This window comes from Oncorhynchus tshawytscha, unplaced genomic scaffold (genome assembly GCF_018296145.1).
Source record: "Oncorhynchus tshawytscha isolate Ot180627B unplaced genomic scaffold, Otsh_v2.0 Un_contig_3667_pilon_pilon, whole genome shotgun sequence".
NCBI lineage: Eukaryota > Metazoa > Chordata > Actinopteri > Salmoniformes > Salmonidae > Oncorhynchus > Oncorhynchus tshawytscha.
This window is the reverse complement of record NW_024607389.1, coordinates 374-10,000: the sequence shown is the minus strand read 5'-3', so window position 1 is coordinate 10,000 and position 9,627 is coordinate 374. Positions and strand designations below refer to the sequence as shown.

The 9,627-nt window shown below is 42.1% G+C and overlaps 1 long non-coding RNA gene and 1 pseudogene across 1 annotated transcript; both read left to right on the top strand.

Annotated features, from left to right (window-relative positions):
- Positions 1 to 3,940, top strand: part of LOC112217129 — a 17,315-nt pseudogene extending 13,375 nt beyond the window's left edge.
- Positions 3,941 to 4,849: 909 nt separating this feature from the next.
- On the top strand, positions 4,850 to 5,271 carry LOC121842456. The gene is made up of 2 exons (XR_006081111.1): positions 4,850 to 4,954; positions 4,997 to 5,271. It is a non-coding gene; the product is annotated as an uncharacterized LOC121842456 (long non-coding RNA).
- Positions 5,272 to 9,627: the final 4,356 nt, after the last annotated feature.

Sequence of the window (9,627 nt, the reverse complement as noted above, 5' to 3'; positions counted from 1 at the left end):
TTTCAACAGGTAACAACAGGTAATCTCTAGTTTCAACAGGTAATCTCTAGTTTCAACAGGTAATCTCTAGTTTCAACAGGTAATCTCTAGTTTCAACAGGTAATCTCTAGTTTCAACAGGTAACCCCTAGTTTCAACAGGTAACCTCTAGTTTCAACAGGTAATCTCTAGTTTCAACAGGTAACCTCTAGTTTCAACAGGTAACCTCTAGTTTCAACAGGTAATCTCTAGTTTCAACAGGTAATCTCTAGTTTCAACAGGTAACCTCTAGTTTCAACAGGTAACCTTTAGTTTCAACAGGTAACCTCTAGCTTCAACAGAATCAGTTCGGACAGGTAACCTCTAGTTTCAACAGGTAACCTCTAGTTTCAACAGGTAACCTCTAGTTTCAACAGGTAACCTCTAGTTTCAACAGAATCAGTTCGGACAGGTAACCTCTAGTTTCAACAGGTAACCTTTAGTTTCAACAGGTAACCTCTAGTTTCAACAGGTAACCTCTAGTTTCAACAGGTAACCTCTAGGTTTCAACAGGTAACCTCTAGTTTCAACAGGTAACCTTTAGTTTCAACAGGTAACCTTTAGTTTCAACAGGTAACCTCTAGTTTCAACAGGTAACCTCTAGTTTCAACAGGTAACCTTCAACAGGTAACCTCTAGTTTCAACAGGTAATCTCTAGTTTCAACAGGTAATCTCTAGTTTCAACAGGTAACCTCTAGTTTCAACAGGTAACCTCTAGTTTCAACAGGTAACCTCTAGTTTCAACAGGTAACCTCTAGTTTCAACAGGTAACCTCTAGTTTCAACAGGTAACCTCTAGTTTCAACAGGTAATCTCTAGTTTCAACAGGTAACCTCTAGTTTCAACAGGTAACCTCTAGTTTCAACAGGTAATCTCTAGTTTCAACAGGTAACTCTAGTTTCAACAGGTAACCTCTAGTTTCAACAGGTAACCTAACAGGTAACCTCTAGTTTCAACAGGTAACCTCTAGTTTCAACAGGTAACCTCTAGTTTCAACAGGTAACCTTTAGTTTCAACAGGTAACCTTTAGTTTCAACAGGTAACCTTTAGTTTCAACAGGTAACCTTTAGTTTCAACAGGTAACCTCTAGTTTCAACAGGTAACCTCTAGTTTCAACAGGTAACCCCTAGTTTCAACAGGTAATCTCTAGTTTCAACAGGTAATTCTAGTTTCAACAGTTTCAACAGGTAACCTCTAGTTTCAACAGGTAACCTCTAGTTTCAACAGGTAACCTCTAGTTTCAACAGGTAACCTCTAGTTTCAACAGGTAACCTCTAGTTTCAACAGGTAACCTCTAGTTTCAACAGGTAACCTCTAGTTTCAACAGGTAACCTCTAGTTTCAACAGGTAACCTCTAGTTTCAACAGGTAACCCCTAGTTTCAGGTAACCTCTAGTTTCAACAGGTAACCTCTAGTTTCAACAGGTAACCTCTAGTTTCAACAGGTAACCTCTAGTTTCAACAGGTAACTCTAGTTTCAACAGGTAACCTCTAGTTTCAACAGGTAACCTCTAGTTTCAACAGGTAACCTCTAGTTTCAACAGGTAACCTAGTTTCAACAGGTAATCTCTAGTTTCAACAGGTAACCTCTAGTTTCAACAGGTAACCTCTAGTTTCAACAGGTAATCTCTAGTTTCAACAGGTAACCTCTAGTTTCAACAGGTAACCTCTAGTTTCAACAGGTAACCTCTAGTTTCAACAGGTAATCTCTAGTTTCAACAGTTTCAGTTTCAACAGGTAACCTCTAGTTTCAACAGGTAATCTCTAGTTTCAACAGGTAACCTCTAGTTTCAACAGGTAATCTCTAGTTTCAACAGGTAACCTCTAGTTTCAACAGGTAACCTCTAGTTTCAACAGGTAATCTCTAGTTTCAACAGGTAATCTCTAGTTTCAACAGGTAACCTCTAGTTTCAACAGGTAATCTCTAGTTTCAACAGGTAACCTCTAGTTTCAACAGGTAACCTCTAGTTTCAACAGGTAACCTCTAGTTTCAACAGGTAACCTCTAGTTTCAACTGCATCAGTTCGTACAGGTAACCTCTAGTTTCAACAGCCATAGACAGGCAGTTCAGAGGGATGGAGTGTGTATAGCGATGGATTAGGACTGAGTCCAAAATGGCACCCTCTTCCCTATGGGCCTGGTCAACAGTAGTCCCCTATGTGGACAATCTGGTGTCATTTCAGACAACCAGACTGCACAGTAGCAGCAGCAGTTCCTACATGTAACCAGCAGAGGGTAGTGTGGGGGCAGAGTTCAATAGGGACCGAGGCAGAATGAATGCGATCTATCTTACCCTGATCCTAGATCTGTGGCTAAGGGGAATGTCAACCTGGACTGTATTAGAATTTTAAGGATTTCACAGTGTTCTAATCATAATGTTTTAGAGTCACTTCTATAGTTCTAACCATAGAATTAGAATAAGAATACCATTCTAATCCATTGTCTTACTTCCCGTAACCAGGGCACCCGTCTTCTCCATGGCAACCAGCAGCTGATCCTCCAGGCAGCATTCCCCATGCAACAACAGCAACAGGCTTTCACCCAGGTAACACAACAACAACAGTCTCACAACCAGAGGCATCAGCTGCAGCTGAAACCACAGCCGCAGAAACAACCCAAAGGCCCGCCTTCGCACCGGACTGACAGCTCTAGCAGCCAAGCACAGTAGGCCAGGCGTCCAATCAGACTCTATGACCTGAAGGCTGAACCAATCAGAGGTGTGGAGGGGTGTCCTGGATTGTGTTGTGTGTTTTTCTAATGGAACTAGTGTTGGAGTCACCCAACCCCCCCTCCTATCGCCCCTACCAATATAGCTGCTGTGTTGACCCCCTCTATCTTCCGCCATAACAAACTGAATTATGGGTAACGGTGAGGGTGGCCAGCCCTTCCTCCTAGAAAGCTACTAACTGTGCAGGGTTTGGCTCCGGCTCTGCTCTAACACACCTATTCAGTTGCTCACCAGGACCTTGATGTTCACCTAGACTGAGTCCAAAATGGCACCCTCTTCCCTATGGGCCTGGTCAACAGTAGTCCCCTATGTGGACAATCTGGTGTCATTTCAGACAACCAGACTGGTGTGTTGGTTAGCGCAGGGCCGGAACTAAAGCCTGCAGTCAGGAGATCTTCAAGAGGAGGTTTGGCCCCACCTGGATTTCACCTTCCCTAAGGAACTCATCACCGTGGTGACAATAGTACGGACCGGAACCATCGGAACCCTGTATCCCGTAGCAACCAGGAGGAGAGTTGTTTGTTCGTGCGTTGGAGGAGAGACAAACTCGGTGTCCGTGGAAACCCAGTAGAACTCTGCGTTGCCACGGTAACGAGAGACTCCAAAAGGAACGTTGTGGTGATGGACTGACTCTATGGGTCTGTACAGTACAGACGTGTGTAACATTAAACTAAATGTAAATATCCATTATAGCTACAAAGAAAAAAACTAAAATGACTATTTTATATGATTGCATGGGTAAATAACTGTACGTTTTTATGAGTAACTTTTGACAAAATGACTTTATTCAGTGTTTTCCTGGTCATTTCCTGGTCAGATATGAGGTGACAGACGTTCAGTTAGTATGAGCCTCTCTCTTCCACCTAAAGGTCTTCGGCTCTGTTCCAACACTTTAGAAAATGCATCCATCCTTCCATCTTTCCTCCCTTCCTGCGTTGAGGTTATCAAAGTCATTCAGTTCAGGGTGTATTTTATTTGTGTTGGAACATGGCCCCCGGAGGGAGAGATGTTGTGTCACTGTTCGTTTAATGGACGGGCTTGGGTTCTAGTGGGATGCTGGGAAATGTAGTTTTTGAACAACATTTTATTTTTTAGACTCAACATTTTTGAAACGTTTTATCAGAACAACAACCACGTCTGATCCAATCAAATCATGACGACCTAACAGACCTACGGGTAAATACAGTCTAAACCAGACCAGGGAGTCGGCGATATTACTCAGCCTGGTCTCAGATCACTTCGGTCTTGTGTTGGCAGAGCAAGGCACTTGCAACCCCAAAGGTCGTGGGTTTGATTCCAGCTCGGGCCATCCGTACGTCAAATCTATGCACGTATGACTGACTCTTAAGTTGCTTTGGGGAAAAAACATGTTCTATATGAATGGTGCCGTCTTACCAACACACAGGTCTGGGATCATCTGAAACGGGTTTGGTTATTCCAAGTGCCAATAGTCACAACACACAGGATCAGTTGATATATATATTTTAACAGACTATTCAGATATATATATATATATTTCCAGAAGTATATGACCCTTCTATCAGAGTACTGCATGTATATAGAATGGATTATTTTTTAATGAAGACAGAATTATTATTATACAAAGACAGTATATATTTAACCTCCCCCATGATATTATAGCACTTAATGAGGTCTAACACAGTAAATTACAGACAGTATATCTCCCCATGATATTATAGCACTTAATGAGGTCTAACACAGTAAATTACAGACCTAAGACAGTATATCTCCCCAGATATTAAGCACTTAATGAGGTCTAACACAGTAAATTACAGACAGTATATCTCCCCATGATATTATAGCACTTAATGAGGTCTAACACAGTAAATTACAGACCTACAGACAGTATATCTCCCCATGATATTATAGCACTTAATGAGGTCTAACACAGTAAATTACAGACCTACAGACAGTATATCTCCCCATGATATCATAGCACTTAATGAGGTCTAACACAGTAAATTACAGACAGTATATCTCCCCATGATATTATAGCACTTAATGAGGTCTAACACAGTAAATTACAGACAGTATATCTCCCCATGATATTATAGCACTTAATGAGGTCTAACACAGTAAATTACAGACCTACAGACAGTATATCTCCCATGATATTATAGCACTTAATGAGGTCTAACACAGTAAATTACAGACAGTATATCTCCCCATGATATCATAGCACTTAATGAGGTGGACAGTATATCTCCCCATGATATTATAGCACTTAATGAGGTCTAACACAGTAAATTACAGACCTACAGACAGTATATCTACCTAGCTGTGTTGAATCTGGATGTGTGTGGAAATGTGTGTGTGTGTTTGTGTGTGTGTGTGTGAGAGTATGCGAGTGTGTGTTCTTGTCCATGCGTTTACCTCTAGACATTGTGTGTGTGTGTGTGTGTGTGTGTGTGTGTGTGTTTACATTGTGTGTGTCTTATACTAACTCCCTTATTCAAGGATCCACAATTTGCTGAATGGTCTCTGCTCAGGAATAAAACTTGTGTGTCCAAAATGGTACTCTCCTATTGGCCCTGGTCTAAAGTAGTGCACTATATAGGGAATAGGGCTATGGTCTAAAGTAGTGCACTATATAGGGAATAGGGTGCCATAGGGCTCTGGTCTAAAGTAGTGCACTATATAGGGAATAGGGTGCCATAGGGCTCTGGTCTAAAGTAGTGCACTATATAGGGAATAGGGCTCTGGTCTAAAGTAGTGCTCTATATAGGGAATAGGGCTCTGGTCTAAAGTAGTGCTCTATATAGGGAATAGGGCTCTGGTCTAAAGTAGTGCACTATATAGGGAATAGGGCTCTGGTCTAAAGTAGTGCTCTATATAGGGAATAGGGCTCTGGTCTAAAGTAGTGCACTATATAGGGAATAGGGTGCCATTGGAGAATCAGCCAAGGACTCAGCAGACATACATCTGCTCCAGTATACACAGGCCTCACATGGGGCCCAATCATAACCTGCCATCTGCACATGCTCAGTCTCTCCAGGCCAGACAGAACACGGCAGATGTCTGCCAGGAGATGGGGAAATTTCCCATAACAACAAACCATTCTTCTGGTGCGTTGCTTTTCTGCTTATTAGGGACGAATCAACCAATCAAATCATGAACAACAAATCAAATTTTACGTCACGGAAATGTAACGAGTTAGCATTGGTCTGGTCAGTTGATATTTGATCCAGGTCTGGTCAGTTGATATTTGATCCAGGTCTGGTCAGTAGATATTTGATCCAGGTCTGGTCAGTAGTCAGTTGATATTTGATCCAGGTCTGGTCAGTTGATATTTGATCCAGGTCTGGTCAGTTGATATTTGATCCAGGTCTGGTCAGTTGATATTTGATCCAGGTCTGGTCAGTTGATATTTGATCCAGGTCTGGTCAGTTGATATTTGATCCAGGTCTGGTCAGTAGTCAGTTGATATTTGATCCAGGTCTGGTCAGTTGATATTTAATCCAGGTCTGGTCAGTAGTCAGTTGATATTTGATCCAGGTCTGGTCAGTAGTCAGTTGATATTTGACTCAGGTCTGGTCAGTTGATATTTGACCCAGGTCTGGTCAGTTGATATTTGATCCAGGTCTGGTCAGTATTTTTGATCCAGGTCTGGTCAGTTGATATTTGATCCAGGTCTGGTCAGTTGATATTTGATCCAGGTCTGGTCAGTTGATATTTGATCCAGGTCTGGTCAGTTGATATTTGATCCAGGTCTGGTCAGTTGATATTTGATCCAGGTCTGGTCAGTAGTCAGTTGATATTTGATCCAGGTCTGGTCAGTCAGTTGATATTTGATCCAGGTCTGGTCGTAGTCAGTTGATATTTGATCCAGGTCTGGTCAGTTTGATATTTGATCCAGGTCTGGTCAGTTGATATTTGATCCAGGTCTGGTCAGTTGATATTTGATCCAGGTCTGGTCAGTGGATCCAGGTCAGTCAGTTGATATTTGATCCAGGTCTGGTCAGTTGATATTTGATCCAGGTCTGGTCAGTAGTCAGTTGATATTTAATCCAGGTCTGGTCAGTTGATATTTGATTCAGGTCTGGTCAGTTGATATTTGATCCAGGTCTGGTCAGTTGATATTGGATTCAGGTCTGGTCAGTTGATATTGGATTCAGGTCTGGTCAGTTGATAGTTGATCCAGGTCTGGTCAGTTGATATTTGATCCAGGTCTGGTCAGTAGTCAGTTGATATTGGATTCAGGTCTGGTCAGTAGTCACTTGATATTTGATCCAGGTCTGGTCAGTAGTCACTTGATATTTGATCCAGGTCTGGTCAGTTGATATTTGATCCAGGTCTGGTCAGTAGTCAGTTGATATTTGATCCAGGTCTGGTCAGTTGATATTTGATCCAGGTCTGGTCAGTAGTCAGTGATATTTGATCCAGGTCTGGTCAGTTGATATTTGATCCAGGTCTGGTCAGTTCACTTGATATTTGATCCAGGTCTGGTCAGTTGATATTTGATCCAGGTCTGGTCAGTAGTCAGTTGATATTTGATCCAGGTCTGGTCAGTAGTCAGTTGATATTTGATCCAGGTCTGGTCAGTAGTCAGTGATATTTGATCCAGGTCTGGTCAGTTGATATTTGATCCAGGTCTGGTCAGTTGATATTTGATCCAGGTCTGGTCAGTTGATATTTGATCCAGGTCTGGTCAGTTGATATTTGATCCAGGTCTGGTCAGTTGATATTTGATCCAGGTCTGGTCAGTTGATATTTGATCCAGGTCTGGTCAGTTGATATTTGATCCAGGTCTGGTCAGTTGATATTTGATCCAGGTCTGGTCAGTTGATATTTGATCCAGGTCTGGTCAGTTGATATTTGATCCAGGTCTGGTCAGTTGATATTTGATCCAGGTCTGGTCAGTAGTCAGTTGATATTTGATCCAGGTCTGGTCAGTTGATATTTGATCCAGGTCTGGTCAGTAGTCAGTTGATATTTGATCCAGGTCTGGTCAGTTGATATTTAATCCAGGTCTGGTCAGTAGTCAGTTGATATTTGACTCAGGTCTGGTCAGTTGATATTTGATCCAGGTCTGGTCAGTTGATATTTGATCCAGGTCTGGTCAGTAGATATTTGATCCAGGTCTGGTCTGGTCAGTAGATATTTGATCCAGGTCTGGTCAGTTGATATTTGATCCAGGTCTGGTCAGTTGATATTTGATCCAGGTCTGGTCAGTAGTCAGTTGATATTTGATCCAGGTCTGGTCAGTAGTCAGTTGATATTTGATCCAGGTCTGGTCAGTAGTCAGTTGATATTTGATCCAGGTCTGGTCAGTAGTCAGTTGATATTTGATCCAGGTCTGGTCAGTAGTCAGTTGATATTTGATCCAGGTCTGGTCAGTTGATATTTGATCCAGGTCTGGTCAGTTGATATTTGATCCAGGTCTGGTCAGTTGATATTTGATCCAGGTCTGGTCAGTTGATATTTGATCCAGGTCTGGTCAGTAGTCAGTTGATATTTGATCCAGGTCTGGTCAGTTGATATTTGATCCAGGTCTGGTCGGTAGTCAGTTGATATTTGATCCAGGTCTGGTCAGTTGATATTGGATTCAGGTCTGGTCAGTTGAGTTCCAGTTGATATTTGATCCAGGTCTGGTCAGTTGATATTTGATTCCAGGTCTGGTCAGTTGATATTGATTCAGGTCTGGTCAGTTGATAGTTGATCCAGGTCTGGTCAGTTGATATTTGATCCAGGTCTGGTCAGTAGTCAGTTGATATTTGATTCAGGTCTGGTCAGTTGATATTTGACTCCAGGTCTGGTCAGATATTTGATCCAGGTCTGGTCAGTAGTCACTTGATATTTGATCCAGGTGGTCAGTTGATATTTGATCCAGGTCTGGTCAGTTGATATTTGATCAGGTCTGGTCAGTAGTCAGTTGATATTTGATCCAGGTCTGGTCAGTTGATATTTGATCCAGGTCTGGTCAGTTGATATTTGATCCAGGTCTGGTCAGTTGATATTTGATTCAGGTCTGGTCCAGTCAGTGATATTTGATCCAGGTCTGGTCAGTTCAACTGATATTTGATCCAGGTCTGGTCAGTAGTCTTGATATTTGATCCAGGTCTGGTCAGTTGATATTTGATCCAGGTTACGGTCAGTAGTCAGCTGATATTTGATCCAGGTCTGGTCCAGTAGTCAGTTGATATTTGACTCGGTCTGGTCAGTTGATATTTGACTCAGGTCTGGTCAGTTGATATTTGACTCAGGTCTGGTCAGTTGATATTTGATCCAGGTCTGGTTCCAGGTCTGGTCAGTTGATATTTGATCCAGGTCTGGTCAGTAGTTGATATTTGATCCAGGTCTGGTCAGTAGTCAGCTGATATTTGATCCAGGTCTGGTCAGTAGTCAGTTGATATTTGATCCAGGTCTGGTCAGTAGTCAGTTGATATTTGATCCAGGTCTGGTCAGTTGATATTTGATCCAGGTCTGGTCAGTAGTCAGTAGATATTTGATCCAGGTCTGGTCAGTTGTCACTGATATTTAATCCAGGTCTGGTCAGCTGATATTTGATCCAGGTCTGGTCAGTTGATATTTGATCCAGGTCTGGTCAGTTGATATTTGATCCAGGTCTGGTCATGGTCAGCTGATATTTGATCCAGGTCTGGTCAGTTGATATTTGATCCAGTTCTGGTCAGTAGTCAGTTGATATTTGATCCAGGTCTGGTCAGTAGTCAGTTGATATTGACTCAGGTCTGGTCAGTTGATATTTGACTCAGTCTATTGTTGATATTTGATCCAGGTCTGGTCAGTAGTCGTTGATAATTTGATATCCAGGATCGTCAGGTCTGGGCAGTTGATAATTTAAAAAATCCAAGGTCTTGGTCAGTAGTGTCAGAAGTAGTAATATTTGATCCAGGTCTGGGGTC